General features: G+C 33.7%; 1 protein-coding gene across 4 annotated transcripts in view; it reads left to right on the top strand.

Annotated features, from left to right (window-relative positions):
* The window catches only part of LOC115444450, a 365,866-nt gene that overhangs the window by 47,293 nt on the left and 294,351 nt on the right, over nucleotides 1–24,222 (top strand). The window contains exon 1 of one of the 4 annotated variants that reach the window (XM_037446470.1): nucleotides 16,009–16,459. The exons of the other annotated variants lie outside the window; for them this stretch is intronic. The gene's annotated coding sequence lies outside the window, so the exon portion shown is untranslated. Of the gene's footprint in view, nucleotides 1–16,008; nucleotides 16,460–24,222 lie in introns of those variants that run through there. 4 annotated transcript variants of the gene reach the window in all.

The following is a 24,222-nucleotide window of genomic DNA, read 5'->3' on the forward strand; positions in this document are numbered from 1 at the left end:
AATCTGTAATTGGGTGGACATACAATATGGATCGATATATGATAAACACTGAGGCATGAACGTTGCGTTAATTAACATATCTATTTTGCAAATCCCGAACTAAATTAATTGAATATTGTCTAAAAGTGTATATATAGGTATTCTGTTGCAATATAAACAACCTATAGGTAGTTCCAAGTATTTTGCAAGTATCCATTCGATCTAAATTTCTCAATCATGATCACCTTCGCCGCTGACAATGGCTCGCAAATACCATACTTGTCATTTATGCCATAACTGGGAGGCATTCAGAGGAAACCATTGGGGCCAAAATATATTTTTTTCATCATTAAGTTCTTAGTTTAAATTTCGTATAATATTGTGTTATTTTTTATTTGTTTGTAAACGCCTAGAAAAAGCATGCCATTTCTACTGATTTATGACTTAAAACTTAATTCTTGCGATAATCTTCACAGTGTAACATTTATAACAGTACACTATAGCTATTGATGACCAATTTATGCGGTGCGTCACTCCGCCCAACATGATCACGATGGCGGATGGTGTAATATGAATGCCGGACCACCAACGATCAATTTATTTTATCGAATCAGTTTTGACACATTCAATTTAGAACTGCACATTTAAAAACCGCATTGACTACTAAGATTATATTCGTTTAGAAATCCAAAATAAAAAGGCTGTGGCGTCAATTAACTAGAAGGCAAATTGATAGAGCGCTACACATATTTTTGTAATGTTTTTATCAGAATAGTATATTATGCATTTTTAAGATAAAGATATAAACGTTCAAGTGAGTAACCAGGTAGAAACTTTCCGCCTTCATACCAACGATAACTTTTGTGAGCCAGGATCAGCAGTGGCACGTCTTCATGACACCGAGTGGTGCTCGCTCAAATAATTTGTTTTTATCCTGCAACGAAAGTAATCAAATAGAAACACAGGAATGAAGGATTGGAAATATTAAGTGTGAGTAACTGGATAGTAAGCAATCATCAACGCAAACATCTATAATACCAGAACCCAACGATGGCACAGTAGCATTGACAGTATGATTGTTAATTAGGACCCCATCCATTACACCTGAATACAACCCATGCCGATACTTGTAATCGTTTGTCGCAGCAGTCTGTGTTTATCATAACAACCATTCACGTACGGCCCCGACACCATGGTGTTGTCATGTATGGATTAACATAACTTGTCATTGGATAATGCCACGATGCTAATCGATTGTGTCGAGATATTAATACTGGCTGCAATGACGTCATCGTGGTGACATAGATCGATTTTGTTCTAGAGGCCCTTTGAGGTGGTGCGATGATGAATGTACTTGTAACCAATGTTAAACTGTGATATGAGGTTTAATAGTATTTTGTAATAAAGTTTGGACGTTAAATTATTACGTTTGAATTATTTATTTGATTTTAAACGTTATCTTAATTAACCTTAAGAGTAACTTAATGTTTGCATTAATTTAATAACATCTTCGTATATTGGTTCCGTATTATCGATAATAGTAACACTATAAATTTACCATTTTCATACCTAGCGTATATCTGTCAATAATCTTTTTCCAAATATAGCAATAAAAATTTGAATCATATAAAAATATCTGATTCAATGTTTGTCACGTGATTTCTTCCCATGTATGTCGAAAGCACACGTGTACGTTCCAGTACAGCAAACGTCCGCCGCATCGTTGCTATTGTAAGGAAGTTTGCGAAACCGTGGACGAGTGAATGGTGAACTGTAGTACCTTCTTGCGCTTCGACAAGGCTAGGGTTGTCAAGTATTTGAAGACGGTCTTTTAGGATAGCATGTTTGAGATCTTTATGAGCATCTTTAATTAATTAGTCTATAGAACAGCCCTAAGCTACATAGAGATTACTAATAATGTATACGTCAAATTATCCTGCTCATATTATAAATGCCAATGAGAAGTTGTTTTGATGTTTGATTAAACCCAGAAACCGGTACTTAATTCATTTACCGCCATTTTCAATAAATGATCCTAATCGTTTTTTTCGATCCATTTGAAAATGGACCAATCATAACAGTTTTTTTTGACATGCTTAAAAATTAGTTATTTTGATTGGTGCATTCTCAGAATCGAACTGAAGATTAAGTTAAGGATTGTTTATTGAAAACGACTGTTAGATGAAGTTTGCACACAGATGATTATTGGATTTCTCAACACATTCATATTTTTCTCCAATAAAATGGTTTACGCGTGGAGAGCTTAACGTTTGATACTATAAACAACTTTCAATAGAACATAAAAAGATCTAAATGATTGACAGCCCTAAGCTACGAGTAATGTGTGACAAACAATAAACAAGATTCGTTTCGCTTTACGACATTTTGCTATTGTGCAATACGGAGATAGTAGGTAGTATGGTGTTGCGTTTGTCAATTTGGACGGAAATGGGCACGTTCATCATATCATCTCTTATTAGGGAATGATTTCGAGTGCCTTACCGGTGATTAAATAAGGACTATTGTTGTGAGTTTATCAGTATTTATCGTAATTACTGAATAAGCTATAGGAACATAATATTGTAACCTAAGCTTTAAAATTATTATATTTTGTGATTTTTAAAGAACTGCATAAAACTAAATTATATTATTATTTATCAACAAAACGACGTACATATGTAGAATTTTTAATTTAATTCCTGGCTCTCACTATAGGTCATTATTTTTATCTCTTACAAATTCAAGAAGCTTTCTCATCATAAAAACCACCAAGAATGTTCTTATTTTATAATACTGTCTACACTTCAAGTCGATATAAGTAGTCAGAAGTAAAGTAGGCACTGACCAGATGGCTGTTCGTATAAAAAACCTAGGTGAAACAAGTGGATAACCTTGTCGCTTTGCGGTCCAAGACACTCGTGCACGAGTGAGTTTTTAACATTTGAGATATGGTTATTTAGTATAAAGTGTTTAATTGGAGAAGTTATAATGCAGAAATGTTCAATGTCATAGTTTTGTGAAAATGTAATAAACTTACATTAAATTAAGGTCACAGGGAGTTTTTATGTCCGTCAGTATGGACTTTTTTGGAAGGCACGGGAAAGTTTTCAATTGATATCCTGTAGCTCAAGATGATGATACTTAAAGCATAGATCTCAGAGCCATAGTACACAATATCCTTCTCATTGTATGTGTTTGTATGCAGTAGTAATCAGTTACTATCAGTTGATTCATTTATTATACTGTCAATCAATTTAAAAGTAAATACTCTTGAAGGTAATGTTTCGCGTTTCTTCGATTAAGGTTTAACAGTTATCTTTAAAAAAAGCTCATCAGATGGCAGGTTATGGAACAAGTTACAGTACATTAAAAATTGCATCTTAAAAAAAAAACCGTTGCTAAACGAAGTTTTTCAAGAATTGAGTTATTAATGCCACTTTTCTTAAAATTACGCACGTAAGGTGCAAAATGAATTAAAAACAAAACATTAATAATTTCATTTTGTAACGGTTAGTCTTTAAAGGTGCGAAACGAATCTACTAGTACTTTATGTATATTTTTAAAACTCGTATCCTTTCTGTGCGTTGCAATTTGGATGGTCCGTAACAGGTTCCGTCAGTCAAAAGTAAAGTTTTAATAGTCAATACATGTTTATGTGGGCAAGTGTATGAGGAATTTAATGTCGAATAGTTTTATGTGAATATGTACAGGTATCTCATATAATTGTTATTCTTTGGATATGTAAGTCGTTAAATTACTTTTTGCTTTAAACGTTTTGTGGTTCTTACGAATTATTTTGTACTTTAATCATAACGTTACGTCAACTAGAGAAAAAAATAAAACTAGGCATAAAGAAAAACCAAACTTCTCATTGCTTTCGGTGACTAGACATCCTTTTATACAATACAAACAGTAAAATTCATAAAATTACGTTAGAAAGTCTGCTATCGGTATCATCATTGTTATAATCATAATCGTTAAACTATTTCATGAAAAACACGATTGATCATTCAATGACCTTTATTTAAAACAATAACACCTTGCTAATTGCATTGTAAATGAAACGGCAGCTGTTACACGAGTCCTTATAATGCACCTGTGTTATATTTTGCGCAGATGATATCGAAATGGTGGGAACGTAATAGTCCTACCGTAGGAATGTTTGCCATATCGAGTGAAATGCCAGTGGAACGGTAGACTGCAGCTGTATACGTAGAGATGCTGTTTGAAATGTTTAAGTAAAGAATGTATACGTGAGATGGCATAGTGAACTTTAAGGCATTTATCACCTGTTTTAAATAATGTTAATGTGAAATTTAATAAGAAATTTTGATCTTTGGAGAATGTGTTCGTTATAGTTTGAAATTCTATTTGGAAGTATAGGTATGTTAATAGCTTAGGAATCTTTTCATGTGTCCATTATTTGGATGTAGTTGCAGAATGCTTAAATAAAAAGGAACGTGATTTGATAATTTTAGACATGTGTACAAGGTCATGGGAACGTTAAACCTCTTTATCAGAAGTAATAGTTCAAGCACAGATTTAGTTTCAATTTTACGGTCGTTTTCTTTCAACACAATGTCTACCAATTTATTGATATTAGACTACATCCGGGACTATTCTTTTATTTTATTATTGTGCTACGAGTATTTAACACCATAAACAGCTATAAAAAGTGAAAAATTCGATAAAGATCGCTTTTTATCGTACCGTAGCTAAGAAACTCGACAAAACGAGGTGAAAAATTTAAAAGAGCCGCATCAAGATGGTATAATTTTTTTTATGGAATTAACTCATTCGGTCAGTAGTGAATTAGGAGAATCGTGTGAACGTTACGACCTGAATATCGTTCTTTGTTCGGTCATTAGTTCCAATTGGTAGGTATGCTTTATAGAAAGTTAGTAGTTTTATAGTTTGTCCAACGGAAATAAGGGACAGGGAGTTCCTTTGCCTGAGATCGAGCCAAAAATAGTAGAACTTTTAATTATTGCGTCGTCATATATCACTTTTGTTATCCTGAGTAATTAGGATTTGATTTTACTAATATTTACATGGAAGTGAGCCATAATGGCATATTTTTTGGCCAGACTGGACGAAATGTGTGCTGTTGACTTTGAATTTCATAAAATTGCAATAGACATCGATGTAGACGAAATGAAAATGTTGTGTAAGTTGATTGATCGGTAATTGTTTACATGGATCTGGATGTACGGCTCGACGTGATTTCTGCCACACGGAATGGATTTACGTTAAACGGGGATCATTCCCATTCGGGATACGATCACGTCTCGCAAATAGACGTAGCACTGCGCATGTTATGAACTTAGAAATTAGATTCTCTGAATGTTGTTGATTTTTCAATGTGATTTGTTTGGGTGATATTTAAGTTTAAACTGACACTCCAAATAGACTTCCATCATTTAGCACATTCAGATCTATTTTTTTTTAAATACTATCCTTATTCGGATTTGAATGCTAAGATTTTAATATGGTTTCGTTTGAGTGATGTTTTAGGTATTTCCTAGCATTCTAAATACACATTCATCATTTAGCAATTCAGACCTACTTTTTTCTGTAATACTATCCCTATTCGGATCAATGAAAGTATCAGAAATTGTAGCGTCGTTTATCTAGCCCTCAATATCAACCCTCGATGCAACCTGATGAATTATTGAATCAGCCAATTGCATCAAACGTACAAGCACGACCCTATAAATTGATTAACCACACCAAAACCAAGTAGGAAGACGTGAGGGTTTACGTAAACCGTACTTGTAAAACCGTTACAACGGACGGTAATTGTCTTCGGTAACGGCGTGATAATGATACGTTGCGCTATCACAGTGTTACTTTCAGCGGATTGATTGTCAGTACCGCCACTTAATGATGTACCAGACGCGATTGCGATTCCGGCTTTTAATTGTGTAGTTAGTCTGTAAAGATGAACGTTTACTTGGTTAGTAATACCAGCCCAAAACAGATCTCTATTTGCTTAAAGGGGTTTAAAAATAATAAAAATAAAATGCTTTATTCATCACGTAGGCGAACGTAGTTGCGTTTATGATAAGTCAAGGTACATGAGAATTTTAAATTATTACTTAAATTATGTCGCTTATATAACTACAGAAGTTTTTTATTGGACATAAAATAAATGAGACTACAAAGAAGCCAACTCGTGCTGGCAGGAAAGAAGATATAAAAAAGATGTGTTTAATATTTATCTTAGTCTATTACTCTAGCTTAGTCTATGTTATTACTTACGTAATATGTCGATTCATATGTATTTCAAAGAATTTTTATGCTTTATGAGTTTGAATTTTGTTATTACCTGATAATTTTGGGATTTTATGTGTAAGTCATAGTTCGACATGATGTGATACAACTGCTAATAAAATTTGCTAACGTGTTACCTTCATGGTAATCTGTTAAAACGAAGTTATAGTGTTCTCATGAAATAAATTTGTATTTCATGTAATTCGAATTCAGCAAAAGACGTAGTTTAGATAATTATTAACCCGATGCCACAGATTTTCGTAGTAATTATCCTGTAATTGATTGTCATAAATAGAATTCAATCGTCGCACAGTGATTCGTCTAGAACAAATTAGCTGGACAAAAACATTTGAGTGCGTATTTTGGTTGTTTTGGCTACAGACAGTAATATTTTAAAGGGGAAATGTGTTTTAAATGCTTCAAAAGTAATAATAATTACAAAACACACAAATTAAAATCGATGAAAAATTTTAATATAAAAGTGGCACCTTAGGAATTATATTATAATTTAATAATAAAACATAAAATAAAAGCAAAATACGTACATAGCACAAATTAGCATAGAAATAAAAATATATATTTTTTTAATAAATAATAATAACATTAATAACATTTGAAATTCTCTACTTATAGCTAAATTAATTTCACCTATACACAAATTTAAAGTGTTAAAAGCAAAATAATTAAATAAATAAATCTAATCCTAACCAGATGAGTCATCACTTTCACAATCAGACGAGTCAGGTGCCAAATAATCATCAACGTCACATGGCGTTAGACTATTTGATGCCCGAGGTATGGGTATTGAAGGCGGGACTACCAAATTCAGCACTTCTGATGGTAATGACTCTTTTTTCTTTTTAGGTAGTTCTCTGAGTGAATTAATTACAGGATCTGATGTTATTAAAAGCATATTCAGTAAATCTGTATTCGTGGTAATACGCGACTGTTTCCGTGTATGAAGTTCCCGGAATCTACGGCAGTCTTTATTTCGAGCCTCTTGAGCTTCCTCGGATAGTTGCCCAATAGGCACAATACAATACTTAATAACCTCCGTACTATGCACAAGAATTTTTCAATGACAGTTTTCGCGTTTGTTTGTAAGAATGACTGGTACATTTCGAATCTACATAGTAAGCTAATGCTTCGTCACTATTCAGTTGTCTACCACCGCACGTTTTTTCACTTGTTTCAATTCTGTCAGAGGATTGGCTACTCTTTCCGATCCTAGAAGCTATTTTTCTCTGACCTGCCATACGGTTTGCAACTTCCGCAGCTATGGTCAATTCTCCTGCACTGCGTGTTTGCACCAATTCTTCAACTTTGCGCTTTTTTGTTTTGTAACACGAGTCGTCGAAATCTTTTTTGGGTCGACCTTGAAGCCGACTCCCTTTTGATGACGTGGATGGGCAAGGTCGATCCACACATATGGTAAAACTCATGTTGCCTCCTTCTAACCTCTTTTTATTAATATTTAAAAAGCGATCTAATAACATATTCGATGCCGCCCATTTTCCGGTTAATTTTGAATATATACTGGATATTTTCTGTTTAATGGCCCTCAACGAGTCACTAGTGATATCACTAACAGCAAATTTATTATTTATATATTCCAATAAACGAACATTCCGTTCTTCTTTGGCATGTTTTCGCCATTCTTCAAAAAACTCAATTTTCGAAATGGGGAAGACACGTTCTGAAAAATGAAATAAAACCAGTTAGTGGTGGAATGTGGTACCAAATTTGATCTCGTTTAAAAGGTGAATATTAGTACTATATACTGTAAAAAATTTAGACTGGATACAATTGGATACAAAAAGATGCATACGATTAAAATATGGAAACTTGATAAAAAAAAAATATTTTTCAATACTATATTCCAAGCCATATTGGGCCAAACCTACTCATATTAGAATCTTATGGGTGGTAAAATATGAAAATACATTCCCTCAACAGTAGAATCCATCACAAAAATCACGGTAATATATCACACAAATTAAAGGAGATGCTATCGAAAGCACTGCAAAAATGCAACTACTCCAATTACATTAATGCAACTATTACATTACCTACCTGCGACAGTTAATTACACATCCCTGTGGAATGTTTTTCACCCTTTCTACCTGTTTTCGTGACCTTGGGGATGTTGTTTACAACATGTGGTCACTAATTAGTAGATTCTTGGAAGTGACTTTTGTCCAGCTAATTTGTTCTAGACGAATCACTGTGCGTCGGTAGGACGTTTGTGTTAAATGACGTAATGTTTTCATGTTTTCCTCGCGCATCATCATTAAGGTTTATTTTTCTCTGCTATAATGGAGCAATAATGTTTACTTTATCATTTCTATGTCATATTGTAACTCTTTAAACATTATTAAGAAATTATATGTATCTTAATGTATTAATTATAGTATTTAATTTTGATATGTAACGGTGGCCCTTGCAATTGTCAACAAAGGAGCCAAGTATAATGATGTACACTTATTTAGCTGTTTCGTATCTTGTAATCAAGTAAATTGTAGAAAGAAGGAGAAGCGAATTGATCTACATACAACTTATTAATCGAAATTGAGAACGATTGTTTCGAACAAAAATTGAAATTACAATGAAATCAATGAATAAATGATTTCGTAAGTCTGCACTCTTAGTTTTCTTCAAGAAAAAAAAATGGGACCCATGGTATTTGATGAAGTATTCTTTTTTAAGTGTCGTATGATACATCGAACTTACGATATACTGTCTTCGAGTAGATAATTGTCTAGTTGATGTACAGGAAACGGTCCCACACGAGACGTTTAACTGTAATGTATGTGTAAAACACGTTGCTGTTATGTTGCCGTTTGGAAAACCATTGTTCTGATGTAACACTCGTATCGAAGCACGTCTTTTGTGAACTTGAAGATATGTCAGTTACAATGAATAAACCTGTTTCTTTGCACTCCGACGCTGCGTGCCATTGTTGACTTGTTACTAGTTTTGTACTTTCTGGGTAATTTAGTTACAGAAAATTGTAAATTATCTTGAAAAAATAATAAACTTTAATATATTTAAAATAAAATAATATCTTTTTTGATTCTCAGCTCAATACTCTCAGTAATTATTGCCTCTATCAGATAAGAAGCTGTTTCATTAACTCAATAAAAACCCTTATATCCTCCTGGTGTATAACTGTCATTGGAAAAAGATTACTAAAATGGTGCTAAAACAGGGACCCGTATCGTTGAATGCACTTCCATTAATTAACTATCCACACATTTATCCGATATCCAGCCTTGACCCCATGCGTAGGCGCAGCCGTTCGCACGGTATTTCGTGTAATTTCTGTTGAACTTAAGTTATACGAATAATATTATTTAAGCTAATTCATGTTTAATGTTTTAGTTGTAGTGTTACGTTAAATTATGTAATAGTATATATTTATACATAATAGCTTAAATTGGAGTGAAAGGCTTGGAACATGGTGTATTAGTGTATCAATTACTTAAATGTGTTCATTATTGTTTACGTTTACAGTATGTGAAATATGAGTTATGTGAAAAATTCTTGGTTATTTAGCAGTACTATGTTATATAATAAGTGAATTTGATCGACTATAGTGTTGTCTTAAAGATGAATTTACTGCTTTTTCAATATTTACCTATAAAGTCGCCGATTTCAAAACATTATCATGTCATATTTAATACAAAATATATGACTGAAATACAGTTTACAAAACAAATGCCTTTTACCTTAGGGATAGTCACATTTTTTTAATAAGGATGGTATTACATACCTCATTTATAATATAAAATATTTCTGAATAAATAATTTATTGCCTGTTCATTCCGTATGAGTACTAAAGAGACTTCCTAGAAATTAGCCTTACTTGGACTTCACGTTAAGTACGTGAAAACACTCCTACGTACTTACGAATTAATATTAATAGCCATTGTTGAGTTTTACGGACTTTGGACTCCATCGACCTCTAACTTTGTAACTTACACATTTACATTATTCAGTAGTACCATGAATTTTAATACTCTATAGATTGATGTCCGCTTTTTTTTGTTAAAAGTATATGTTGAAGAATTATAGTGATTTTATTAATATAAACATTATTCATTGATTAGTATTTTGAAGCTATAACAGTGTATGCTTTTAAAGGTGTTGTTTGGGTTTATAAATATTTGATATCCAAGTAAATGAAATGTTTATGCGAAAGTCACACATTTTTTTGTTTTATAAAATTGTATAATTGTAAATTGTAGTTAGATATTGTAACTTTAACTTTGCGGCTGCAAAGCATTCGAAACGTCGGGAGAAAATTAAATAATTAATAAACCCGCGATAAAATCGGAAACCTAGTTATATATCGATAAAACATGCCGGAGGTAGTGACTATATTATATAGATCGTTCAGCTGATTTCTTAAATTTAATATATTTATGATCGTATACTTCATACCTATATTTCCATAGAGGCACATCTCTAAAATCAAACTTTACAAGACACTGACCGCACCATCTGTCCCATGTTTTAGTTTGCATATCAACAAATCTTGAGGTTTTCTAGTTTTCTTCGAGCTTTAATTTCCAACATTATGCAGACAGTATGCTGAAACAAGATAACGACTTGCATCTCGTTCCAATATGTAAATAGAAACCGGACGTTTCTTAATTTACAATAATTTCTCTTTCAATTGCATTAGATAGTCTACAAGCGCGAAATTATATGCAAGGGGTTTGCGTAAATTCAGTATTTATTCTGTAGTACTTGTTAGTTACTGACGGTAGCAGAATTACTCAATAACTATGTTTTTTTTATTTACTGGTGGTAGGTCTCTCATATGTGAGAGTCCGCCTGGGTAGGTACCACCGCAATGTCTATTTCTGCCGCCAAGCAAACAGTGTGAAGTTACTATTGTGTTCCAGTTCGAAGGGCATTGTAGCCAGTGTAATTACTGGACATAATAAGACTTAACATCTCATGTCTCAGGATGGCAAGTGCAGTGGAATACCAAACAAAACTTTGTAATTCAAGGTGTTGTATGGTGTTTCTACTGTTTATTGGCGACCGTATCGCTTACCATCAGGCGAATGGCAAACTCGTCTCATCATTCAAAGCAATAAAAAAAAATAGTGTCTCCTATCTGATCTGTAGTTTGTTCTTTGGCTTGAAATATCCGAGTCACATCTTTACAATGAAACTCCGCAAAGAAAAACGTCAGTTAATCTTCGTTCGAGGTGCTTATCGAATTGCATTCTTATATAAACGAGAATGCATGCGGGTAATATTGTAGATGAAGTCTATGAGGCAGGTTTTTTAACCAGACCCTATACACGAGTGGTTATTTAGCTCGATCATACGAAAGGATCGGAATGTTTATGGACTTTAATTAAATGCAAATTTTCAAATTAGTCTGTTACTTATGAAATAGCATTTACTGGTTTAGTCCACGCGGACTATGTCATTAACAATAATGAGTTATTAATTCTTACTTGTATTAAACTATATGTTTTATTGTAAGACTCGAAAACAAGATTTATTTACGATTCAGTTATTACAGGGCATTGCGGTTGGTTGAGCAGATTCTATTAGGCTTATGAATATTAATTGTACAGTGGCGTCTCTACCAAGGTTGCAACTGGTTACATACATAAGCTAGTCAGAAATTCCTCTGGCCTCGTAAATTTTCAAGGCTGAGACATAAAGTAAGATTTTTTTTATTTTTTTATTGACTAAGTGAATTAAGTTACGTGCGTATTCCTTTTTTTCACTTATATGTTAATTAAAATATACAACGCATATGAATATTTATGTTGGTCTCCACAATTACAATCATATATGAATAATGTATTTTTTTTAATTCTGCGATCATAATAACATTACTGCGGAGTATTTTGCTGTAATCAAACTAAATCTTACTGTTATGCGTATGCCAATACATATCCGTATTGCATAAGGTCACACGTAGTTATATAACAATAACTACTTAATATTCGTTTTTAAAAACCGTAATATCGTGTAAACCCATTTATTCGCTTCCGAATTACATTTTGGTGCAATTTCGGTAACCGTTATTCCGACAAAAGTTGACTTAGATTGTGGAAAGAAATATTCGTCTTAAATATTACTGTCTCGATTTAAACGACGGGTTTCATTACATATCTAGAAATATTGTAAATAATCTTTTGATAAATGTGGAAGTTTGCGAAGATGTTTCGATGTTTGTTAGAAGTGAGCGCAGAAATTGTTGGACAGTTTTGAATGAAATTTAGCACTCAGATAGAGAGAGCATACCTGGATAATATTCATCCCGGAAAAGTTAACAGGGACGGGGGGCTTTATCCTAGGAAACTTTAACACGGATGGAACCGTGATCAACCCTTCAGTATCAAGTAAATATAAAACTCCAACCCTACGAGGACAATATTGTTATTGGAAAAAAAGATGATTTCCGTTGTCTTCCAAGTATTTATACTTAGTATTGTTTGTGGAAGGTTGTGAATGTCTCGTGTCTGCATTGGTTTATGAATGTATCAACTTCATTGCTTTTTTTAATACATTGGTACACGTACGCGTCGTATCTATGTTATTTGGTTAGTTTTTCTTGTGATACGTTATACTAAACGTACGACTGTATGTTTAGGTTATTTTATACGATGAAATTACAATTTCGTTTCGAACTGTTTCATATACGGATAGGCGGACAAATTTACAAGAAAGGTGTTTTTCAATGGTGAGGTAAAAGTTATATTTGAAATGAATTATAACCTCACAATTAAACTATGTATACATATATTTTATTTAAACAGAATGTGTGTCTGTATTGTATTTTATTTTACAAATAACTTTCCTCACGATTGACTGAGGGCTAGAACTACGTTTTAAAAGCAGCTGTGGTATTGTATGAAACTTTCTTACTAATTAAGAGTATAATTTTTTATCTCCATTCTCGTACTACCATTAACGTTGCCAACAGGTTTGAGTCGCATAAAACTTGCATTAAATACTACTAATAACCATTGCAAAAACCATCATTTATTTATTGAATATGGTTATCTTTGTCAGCGAAGTCGTGGTTTAATTTGTTTTCAGAGAAATAAGCAATCTTATATTTATGAGGAATCTATCTGGTCTGTTAACTAAAGACGAAGCAATCATTGCTATATAACAATCTTTAAATAATTTGCATTGTTAGTCAGTAAATAGATTAGTTATATATGTAGTTTTTGAGTCCGTTTCCTGGTAGAGTTTAGATGTGCTATGAGGTATTGTTTATAAAAAAAGGATATCCGATTAAATTCTTCTCTAGAGACATCTCCAAATAATGCATGCAATGCTATTTGTGATAATATTAAGTAAAATTCTTTTGGAATTTGTTGCGGAAAATTACTAGATTGGAAAATGTCCTGGATACGTTTTATTGAATAGAATGGGCGCTTTGATATCGCTTGCGGGTTAAGGCTCGGCGAGCTCTTTAACAAGACTGGTTATGCCTACTTTGTTATTGTCGATCGCATCGGTGTAAGTAGAAAATACTAGGTTCTGTCTCTAAAGTATTGTTGTATTTTTAAAGCTAATTTCACAGATAACTATGGGGTCATCGAAGGAAATTATGTGTTTGTCTGGACTACAAGGCATGTAAGGCATTATGTAAACGAGCGGATGTGTGCCTTGGAAATAATATACGTAAACTAAATATTGTAATTAGACTATGCTTTGGTTATTTATTCTATAGAATGATCGTTATTTATTTATTAAAATCCACAGCCCTTAATACTGAATGATGCGATCTGATAGACATAAAGCCAATAAGGGATTAACATTTTGCTTACACGATTAAATAAACGGCAGTCAAAAACGGGATAGTATTTTAGAGGAACGTTTATGCTCTGTCTTATGTGAGATTTTCAATTTTGCTGTGCCTAAAGGTTAATACTGTAATCATATAGAATTCCAATTTTGCGCCAATTTGAAATGAGGTCACATCTGACCTGTCCATTACCCAGATAATGTTACTCAGACACGAATTTAAGTCAAATTTTTGGATCGCCTTATCCAGTTACTAGCTGGGAGCCTTCTCCACTAGAAGACCCCCTAGCTATTTTTGTCAATAGCAATTTTTTTGCTAATACGCAGCATAATATTTATATTTGTACAAAGACACTGCTTGACTGATATCGAATTTGCTAAACCATGTGTAGTTTAATCCGTATTCTGTTACTTAGATTTGGAACGGTCATACTTCTAATTTCAAGGCCATGAGGCTTATCTAAAGGTTGGTCTTGATCAAAATCTGCATTCCGTCAAGTTCGTGGACAATAAACCTGTCAAATATTATTTGAAAGATATCTATTTGCTTACCTCACGTCAATGTCCGTAATTACTTTCCGATGGATGCATATTTATTTAGGATTGTTTGGTAAGTTCAAAGAAATCTTCGAAATGTTTGATGTCTTTTCTTTGTTTATACATTTATCATCCAAAAAATCACGAGGGGGTTTATTTATCCTCCATCACAACTTGAGTTACTAATAGTTTTCTTATTTATTTTCACTTAATTTACTTTATTTGTCAATTCTAATTTTCATTAAACTGTAATCACAAGATTTATTCTACAATAATTGCTTGTTTAATTAAAGTAATACCTACCTACAATCGAAAATTCTATCTTCTAAATATCATCCTCTTTCGTACCCTCTCGTTAAGTTAAATAATAACTAACAGTTGGTTATTTTAAATGCTCCATTTGTCAAGTGGAACGAGTAAGGTATTTTAAAACCACTGAACTCTGGAATATGCAAATTTAACACAAGAACAGGTATCCGTCGCGCATCAATACTTTCGTTTACTCGCTCAACTAATGGCGGCGTATTAACTTCATATACAACTTTATGTGTTGCAATTTTTTATTCTTTATAGCTTGTTTTAATTTAATATACGCTACATGTCTGAAGATGGGTTATTAAAGGCGAGTCGTTCTACTGAGAAACGTGAGTAAAAAATCAAAAGTCACTTCTTAAACTTGTTGCGGTATTGAACGTCTATTGCCATCTGCTGAATCCGTTTTATTCGTTTTGTGTTTCTTGTTAAATATAACCCCGCGTGCGACAGGTCGACTCCTTCCAATTATACATCCAGCTGTACTTCTCGGAATGTTCGCAAACAGATAGTTGTTTCCATAAAGGAATTTGGATTGCGTTAATTTGTATAAACACTGCATTAAATCAAGATCTTACGTCTTAAAATCCCCGTTCTCGATTCTAAATGTACCATTCTCACTGTTTGAACAGTTATTATTGTATCCGCTTTTGGTTTGTAAGTATTTAGGTTGAATTTTATAATTCATGTGTATCATACCGTTAAATTATGTGTGTGCATTTCATTGCATATCGTTTTGTTTGATATAATTATGTTTATTTGAGAAATGTTGATTTTGTCACTTGGTAATTCCACTATCAACTTGATAATCAATGATTTAATTATTTTTTAACGTATATTATCCGATATCACCTCGAGCACTCGTTTGCCGTCCACACCGTAATCGTTGCATACATTCTTGAATGTCATATCTTGAGATCCTTGTTCAAGTTACTTGCCCATGTATGTAATATGCAAGTTTATTTGCAACCTTATAATCCGGACGATTTGTGGATTGAGGTTGTGCAGGAAATGTTGTGAGCGTACGAGGCTGCGTTCGATTCGGTCGAGTAAAAGTTTGAAGTCCATTCGGTTCGGTTAGACGCGTCGCGTGGTTGCGCACGGCGGGCCGGCGGCGCCTCAGTTTGCTCGCGCTGCCCGCGCAGCTCACTCGTGTGTTCAACTTACGTTGCCACAAACGAAAACCGACTTGCCGATACGAATTTGGAACATTTTCGACCGGTAAAGTCGGTTCAACTGTCGCTTTTAAACGGCAGAACAGCGACCGCCTAAATTTCGCATTGCGAATCGGACGTGCTATTGCCTCACTCTGTTACGCTGGTGTCTTAACAGATAACTGTGAAGGAACGTGTGTGAGCCTCGATCGTTCGGAGTCAGCAGTGTTGTGCTATCAGTGCTGTGGAATTGGAGCATGTGTTTTGTGGAAAGTGTTAATATATGTGTTGTATGAGACTTGCGATACGTTTCACTAAACTCGAGACAAAAAGTTGTTTCGTATTCGAGTTTGTGTGACCGCCGGTGTGTATATGCAGTGCTTTCCCCCTGTCTGTCTGCTTGATTTATGGTGAGTCAATCATTTTACGTGGCAATAGTTCAAACAATTTTCTACAAAGTAATCAAAGTCGTAGCTAATTGGCTTTGCTTCTAATGTCCACGTGCAATAAACCTGATATCATTGGTAAAACGTATTTTTCAACGCATGTCATGAATATCCAAGGTCAATGCACACATGATGTTGTACACCCAGTGAGCATAATGAATTCAATGACGGTTCATGCCTTGGACTTCCTTAAACGGTCACAGTGTTTGGTCAAACACAACAGTACGCAGAAAGTTGTGACATTGAAGAGCGGGGTTTAGAAGAAAGTGACATTAATAAGTTTATTACCAAACCGGCACGCATATTCATCACGCCAAAAGCAGACGTCGTAAAGCTCAACATTTGAAATTAATTAATACGAGGAATGAATCGACAATTCAATATGTACACGATAGTGGGTCAAGTTGTTTATTAATTGCGAATCTTGCGTACAAGTAGGACCGCCATTGTAAGGAAAATGGGACTTGAGAAATCCATTCACTTTTAAAATTAGACAATAATGCGTTATTAGTAGGCACAGTACTTGGTACTTCAGTCGAGTTGATAGCCCATTTTGCGAACATTATTAATTGAGTCGAAGTTATTGAATCATTCGCGTCATAGAATAGCGTTGTGTTAAATGATTTCAAGCCTTGAAAGCATTTGTCAATAGTAGAACCTGTTTCTAAACGCGAGACAGACAAACGTCCATAAAATTATAAGAAAGTAAATGCATCAAACATATATCTTGATCAAATGCACAACTTCCTCGAAACGTCTCAGTTGGATTTGACCACCACTTAAGTATGCTATGATAACAATCAAGTTCAGGTAGGCCTTTTGTAAAGGTATCAAAGATTTTATTTGTAGTAACGTGATTTCTTTATTTATCTATTAAGTTAATTCGAGGTATAATCTATCTAAATTTGTATCTATTGTAGTTAATATACAATCGAAGTACAATGGGTTACTTTTGTGTGCATCAATCTACAGAAATATCAATGTCATTACTTTTATACAGATCGAGTAAAAATACATAGCCTGCCTCTATTGTCGAAAGTTCAATGCTTTTGACAAAAATAGTTTCTACCTTGGAATTACAATCTAAAACAATACTATGAGATACTTTGACCACGTCTCGGATTAAATTACAAAGTTTAAAGAGTCACTTCAATATGATTTGCGGTCGCGCCGTGACCTTTGCATCACGACTCAAAGCAAAATATTATGAATTGTGATTTTCTATTGTGGATTCTAATGTACGCTTTAAAGTTCCGCCGTCCGATGTAGTATTTACTTGACGTGAATTGTCGTTGCATGACTCACGGATTTTAGTGTTGTCATAAAAATAGGCCGTTGTGGAGGTCTTATTATCTCTTTATTGAGTTATACCATCGCCGGTGTTAATTAAGATTACAAGTGCGTTAAGGTTTTGGGTACTCGTATGTTTTTCTTACTAGTAATATTTGTCTTGTATATCTTGTTTTTGAAAAAGGCCTTCCAACTTCATCATGCGGTAACACTTCATGTGTTTGAAATTATCATTGGGAACGTTTGGTCTAGGGAGTACATTTACAGTGTTCTGTAGACCTTCTGGACTACCTTCTGTATTAGCGATAGTTATAAGTGATCTAATGCCTTTGATAGCTGCATTGTCGTGAGTGCAATACATTTTATAGCCTTCGGTATAAAACATGTTGATTTCAACTTTGCAATTTAATGTAGCGCTTGTGAATTTTATTATTATGACATTATCGTTAAGTGTAGAATATTAAAGAAAATAAAATAAGATTATGAGATCGTTCTTACTTGTTTTTAATTTCACTCGTTTTTTGCTGAATAAAAATATCCTCTCAAATTGTGATGGTAAATGCTTTCTCAAACCAATACTGATGTTACTGGTTTTACTACAGTAATCATTTTACATACTGCTTGGATGTTTTTTATTGTCAATCATATTATTTCAATCGTTTTGATTTAGTAAGTAATGATAGGTGACATAAGGATTCTTAAAAGATTCTCAGAATAACTTGTTATTTATAGGTAATTAATCATAATTACCTAATTTATATCATATATGCTGTAACATGTTTGACCGCCTTAGCATTTGTGCTTAGTTTGCTTATTAGATTTGAATACGTCGTAAATTGTCGTTAATTAATTTTCATAGAATTTGTAATATGATTCTACACTGATTCTATTGTAAACTAATACATTATTTGTTATTGTAAACAGTAAGTAAACCGCATTAATAAACTGATTTAATATTTTTATAATTTACGTACGATAGTTTACGATGCCATTCAGATTACATAAAAATACATTACCAATAAGTTTCATAATGAAAAACCCTACTCACCAACTTAAAGATAGCAATTTGCCCTCCATCAAACCTTATTATAAATGTACAAATTATACTAATGGAACGGTAATCGTAATTTTAAATTATTTTGATATTATTTAATGATATAATGTTGGCTGCATTTAGATTTGACTTTAAGTACTGTAAGCTCACGCTGTTTAACGTAATTTAATGAGTATTTGTTTTTTTTATTTACAAAACCTTTGGTACAATTTCTTAGTGAAGTCACTGTCCAAATATAGATAGTATTCATCAATAATCTATACTTATAATAATATAGTAATAAATTCGTAGATTTCAAAGATAAATGGAAACAAATAACAATCACACACTGCGGTCTTTATTTTCCAATTAGAATATTACGTATTTATCTATCTCCGGTATCTATTCAATTTGTTTCTCCGCATACTGATATTAAAACTTTAACTCGATAAGAAACACATTGCCTAATTAATTCGGGAACTTCTAATTCCATCGCTGCATTTATCTACAACTTTCTCATAAGAATTTAAAGTTCAGTGACCAGTCCATTCGTTTCGTTACCACTCCTTGTATTTTGTGTGGACTGATCTTTATTCCCGTCATGGGGTCATGGCTCGCTATAGACTTCGTTGGACTTGAAGCATTAGTCAACTCTAGTTTAATGGTCACTTGTCTGTTAATTATGATTTTTTATTTGTAACTTAATATTTTATGTTGTTAGAAGATAGGAGAAGGTTCTGTTTAGCTTACTTCGCTTTTGTATGAAGGTAGTTAGTTCGATTATGGTAAGGTTTATAATTACGTACTCATGGTATTTTGCTTTACTAAATTTTACAGTGATCATGTTTTTTATTTATATCTTATCATTTATTCTGACAGTTAGGGCTATATTAAAAATAAGTTTGTTCTCCCGAGCTTTAAATTTTAAATCACTTATTTAAAAAAAGACAGATTATACCGTAATTGTAGATATTACATAAAGTTATGTCGGATTATGTAAAACTATATCCTAAATATGTTACGGAATGTTTATCATAATATTTAATACGTAAAAATGTTGCAATTTCCGGCGAACGACATCAAAATCACAGATTTAAATTTGCAAAAACGTTTTCCAGTTACTTAACCCAATCGTAATGTGCCTCGAAGCGAAACTAAACATTACCATACTAATTACTTTGTTCAAGTTTACGCAGTACGAGATTGTTTGTTGCCACCGAAGATTACTACTTCCCTAAATAATCTACTCAACAATGATTTTTTTGAGACAATTCAATGACTTGGTATTTTAGTTTTTATTATGCTAATGATGTTTCTGCGGTAGATTTGATTCTATTTTTTCATCAGAATCGAATTGCAAAAAATAAACGGATATAATTATGCGTAGATGTGTTATTTTTGCGTTTCAAGTCATTAACATTACAATATCTAAATGTGTATTCTATTGAGATCGCAATGAGTCGTCGTGGCACACATTTGCGCTCAACTAACTGTTTCTTTATGAGCAAAATGAATCGAACACACACATTGGCATTGGGCATTACGTTGAGCAAGTTAACTCGTGGATTTGATTGTATTTTGGCAAAACCATTCCATTATATTCCCCTTTAGATATGTTTAATTAATGCCGGCATCTGCCCGGTTCATTGTAATGTGCCGCACAGCATGGCTTTGTAATAAACGCAATCGTTATTATCAGCACAACGGGCGCTATAATATTGTGCGTTTGAGTCATTGCACGCACGTCCGCTCCCTTTGACATCGGTTGTGAGAATGCACTTTATAAGAGCTGATTCATAGCTCCTGATGTACTAGAATAATCGATATTTGGAAGGTGAAGTCTTAATCGATATATTACATTATTAAGTTACCAAAAGTATAAGTTTTAACTTTCTTTGTGAATGTAAATATATATGTATATATATTATAAATACTATTAATTACTGTACTTATTTCTTTGACGTTAAGGTGATAATTATTTGTAATGAAGTTCAGTTAAATGTTCGCGTTATATTTATCCTGCTATTTAAATGCAGTCGAGCCGGTCATAAACCAAATAAGCTAAGCTTTGTACAAAGTTTCCATTTGTTGGTACCTGCTACCCGATAAATCTATCTTACATGAGGAAGGTAATTTTAAATTATAAAAGTCGTTATATCTGTCCTTATTTGCTGATTCAAAAGTTCAACAGTCGCGCCCTTTTCCGGTGCGCACGCGCCTGTGCATTCAGTGCACGTTTCTGCGTACGCGCATATTGTCTTCTACTGCGGCCGTTTTTGTTTGAGCCTCGTTTGATACCGCTGAAAGGTTTTTGTGCACGGCTTGTATAAATCGTGTGCCGTAATAGCTTTGACCTAGATCGTTGCGTTTATGTTTTGTACGATATTTGGTTGTGCGTTCCGTCGACTTTTTGGGATTTCGTTCTGCTTATTACTTAGGTTGTGTTTTATTGTAAATTTATATCTCGGGGGTTTTTTTTATACCATAAGTAATTATTACGTTATGAAATTTGATAATTGATTATTATAATTCTACTGCAAAAATAAGTAATCAAGACCAGGGACAGGGACTTCATGAACTTCTTCCGAAAAATTGCGTGTAGGTTAATAATTATTAATATGCGTCTATATTTTATTAAACTGCTGTCTGCATTCCCATTTTATGTCTGTTCGGAAGTTACCTATAGACCGTTATTCTTAAAAACGATGTGACTTAGTTTAAGTGCGACTTGCAAAAACCGTTACAAATTATCTATTTCTGTCAACATTTCTGTTAACGTCAATGTTTTAGCAATAACTTTAAAATCATTTTGATATTGTGTTTCTGCTAAAGTATATTAAAAATAATCGGACAAGTGCCATATTAAATTTTACAATCATATACTATAGTGGCGAAGGATTAAATTTTTCGAAAGGGAATCCGACATAATGTATAGCTTCTAATAATATGCTTCAATGCGTTCTGGAAATCGTTCTAATGATAATTAGATTTTACAGAAATTACGAAAGGGAAGTCGACAGGAGTCGGGTTATATGGACCCTTCACCGCTGATGTACTATAATACATAATCAGTATAATGAGAAGGATATCCTTTACAATTCTGTTATGTGGAAGACGGGCGTCGTAGACTCAGTATATACTTTTCTTACGTCTTACGGATGTCCGGCCATCAACGACTTACTCCGAGTTAGGTGTTATGAGTCATCAACACACAGTGCATAATGCATATATAACAAACGGGTAATTCATGCATCGTATGCATGCATACGTGAGCGGTTGAGAGATCTGCGATGTTTCTACAGGAATATTTTACGTTGGAAATAGTTCGGGTTAGAATTTATGAGGTATACCTTCCTTTCACTATGATTAGTATATGTACAAATTTTCTCGGAGCAAGGTTTGAATTTTATAAAGGAGTTATGTTTTCCTGCGGCTCTGCCTGCGTGGAATAGTTTCTCTGGAATAAAAAGTAGCCTATAGCTTATGAGTGACGTAGCTTCCTATTAGTGAAAATATTTTCAAAATGGGTAGTAGTTTCTGAGATTAGCGCGTTTAAATAAACAAACAAACTCTTTAGCTTTATATATAATAGTATAGATAACACTATATTTGAGGGCTAATGCAGTACATTCCAAGTGAAATATCGACTAACAAGAGACGTGTAGATATATCGAGTGTACTCTAAATAGATCTTTCTATGGAGAAAAACATGTCGGCGAAGTGCGCATAGGCATGCAGCCGCAAGCACCGCAGCACTTCGCCTCTTTACGAGCCCCTCGCGGTTGCAGAATTAATATGCTAATGGCGATCTACAAGAGAGGAACGCGTGAAACCTCGCATAAGACAAATTGTATTGCCATTTTTTACGATAGGCTAATAAATTGATCCGTATAAAAGATTTATCGAAAAACACACAGAGAGTGGTCGTACGCTATGATGTCAGAAAAATGATTTTTGTTTTTGCCGAATTTAGCCAACAATGAGATTTTTTGTTCCGCTTTCAAATGCTTTTTATCTTTGGTTGATTACATGATTTGTTCCTTGATGTTTTAATACCTGCGACATCGTGATTAAACGTTTTTGGGACCCATTGCGTAACGTATATTTTCTTTCTAAATATAAGTTTCAACTCTTTCATATAGAAGGAGGTACAGTGCAGTGGTCCGATGCGCAGTTAAGTGCATTCGAAATCAAGAGATTTTTATTACGTACACGGCAAAGTAACGCCACTGCACCTGATGGTAAGTGGATTGGGGTTCAATATAATGGCGACTGACAAAAGATGATTACCCCTCGGCAGTCGACACAATTATGCCGGCTTGTTGGAACCTAATATAGACGGACTGACCCCGGAACGCGAACGCGAACACTTACGTGGGCTAATATGTTTTAACACCTCGTACAGTGGTCGCTATCCGGGCGCATCTAAAATATATCCTACCAACAGAAAAAAAAATTGCGCTCGGCCTATCTAGCAGATTCGTGTACAGCAGTGGCGAAAGGTAAAGATTTCTGGTATGGAACCCGTCAATATACATAAATGCATGCATGATACTAATATATGTAAATGCGGTCTGCAATAGTTCTGATGATAATTAGTTTTTACAGAAATTTTATTTAAAGGTAACCCGTAGGAATCGCGTTCGTTATATGGACCCTTCGTCACTAATGTACTGATATTATATTTCCATGTAAATTGTAACATAAACAATCTCCATCGATCACTACGCAATGCAATCAGTTTTAAAACATTGCAGATTAGCATAAACGGTGAAACCGTCACTAATCTATTGGACCGGATCGTAAATTGTTATTAAAAGACATTAATCCACGGATTTAATATCCATTTTATGCTTCTAGGGCTAAGATACTCTCATACATATAAATGGCTGATTTATGACTGAAATTAAACGCCACCTGACCATATTCTAAGCTGTCCTAGATGGTAGTCTAATTATTTACAGTTTAGTTCAATTTGAATTGTTGTTAATAGAGCTGCAACTATGTAGTGGCTTCATTTATTATATGGAGAAGTTCAAGTACCTAATATGCAGATTTTGACATTGCGTTAATAAATTAAAGCATATATTTGTCTTCTTGAAAATATTTTACCATAAGTTATTCTAATTATAGTTGTAAAATAAAAAAAGTGTAAGTTTCGAAAATTTTCGAAAAAAATAATAATTAATAAATAGCAATTTTATGACTTGAGGCCACTATAAAACAAATAGAAATTATAGCTACAACGGTTAAGGTGCTCTTGTGGCCAAAATCATAAAAAAACGCCCTGTAAAGCTTTCGATGACAGATAAATAGTAACATCCCCGGAAAATTTGAAATGCAAGAATTACATGGCGCTCTGCGCTAGAGATCTAACACTTTAGATGCTATGAGTTAAAGAGTA

This window comes from Manduca sexta, chromosome 6 (assembly GCF_014839805.1).
Source record: "Manduca sexta isolate Smith_Timp_Sample1 chromosome 6, JHU_Msex_v1.0, whole genome shotgun sequence".
NCBI lineage: Eukaryota > Metazoa > Arthropoda > Insecta > Lepidoptera > Sphingidae > Manduca > Manduca sexta.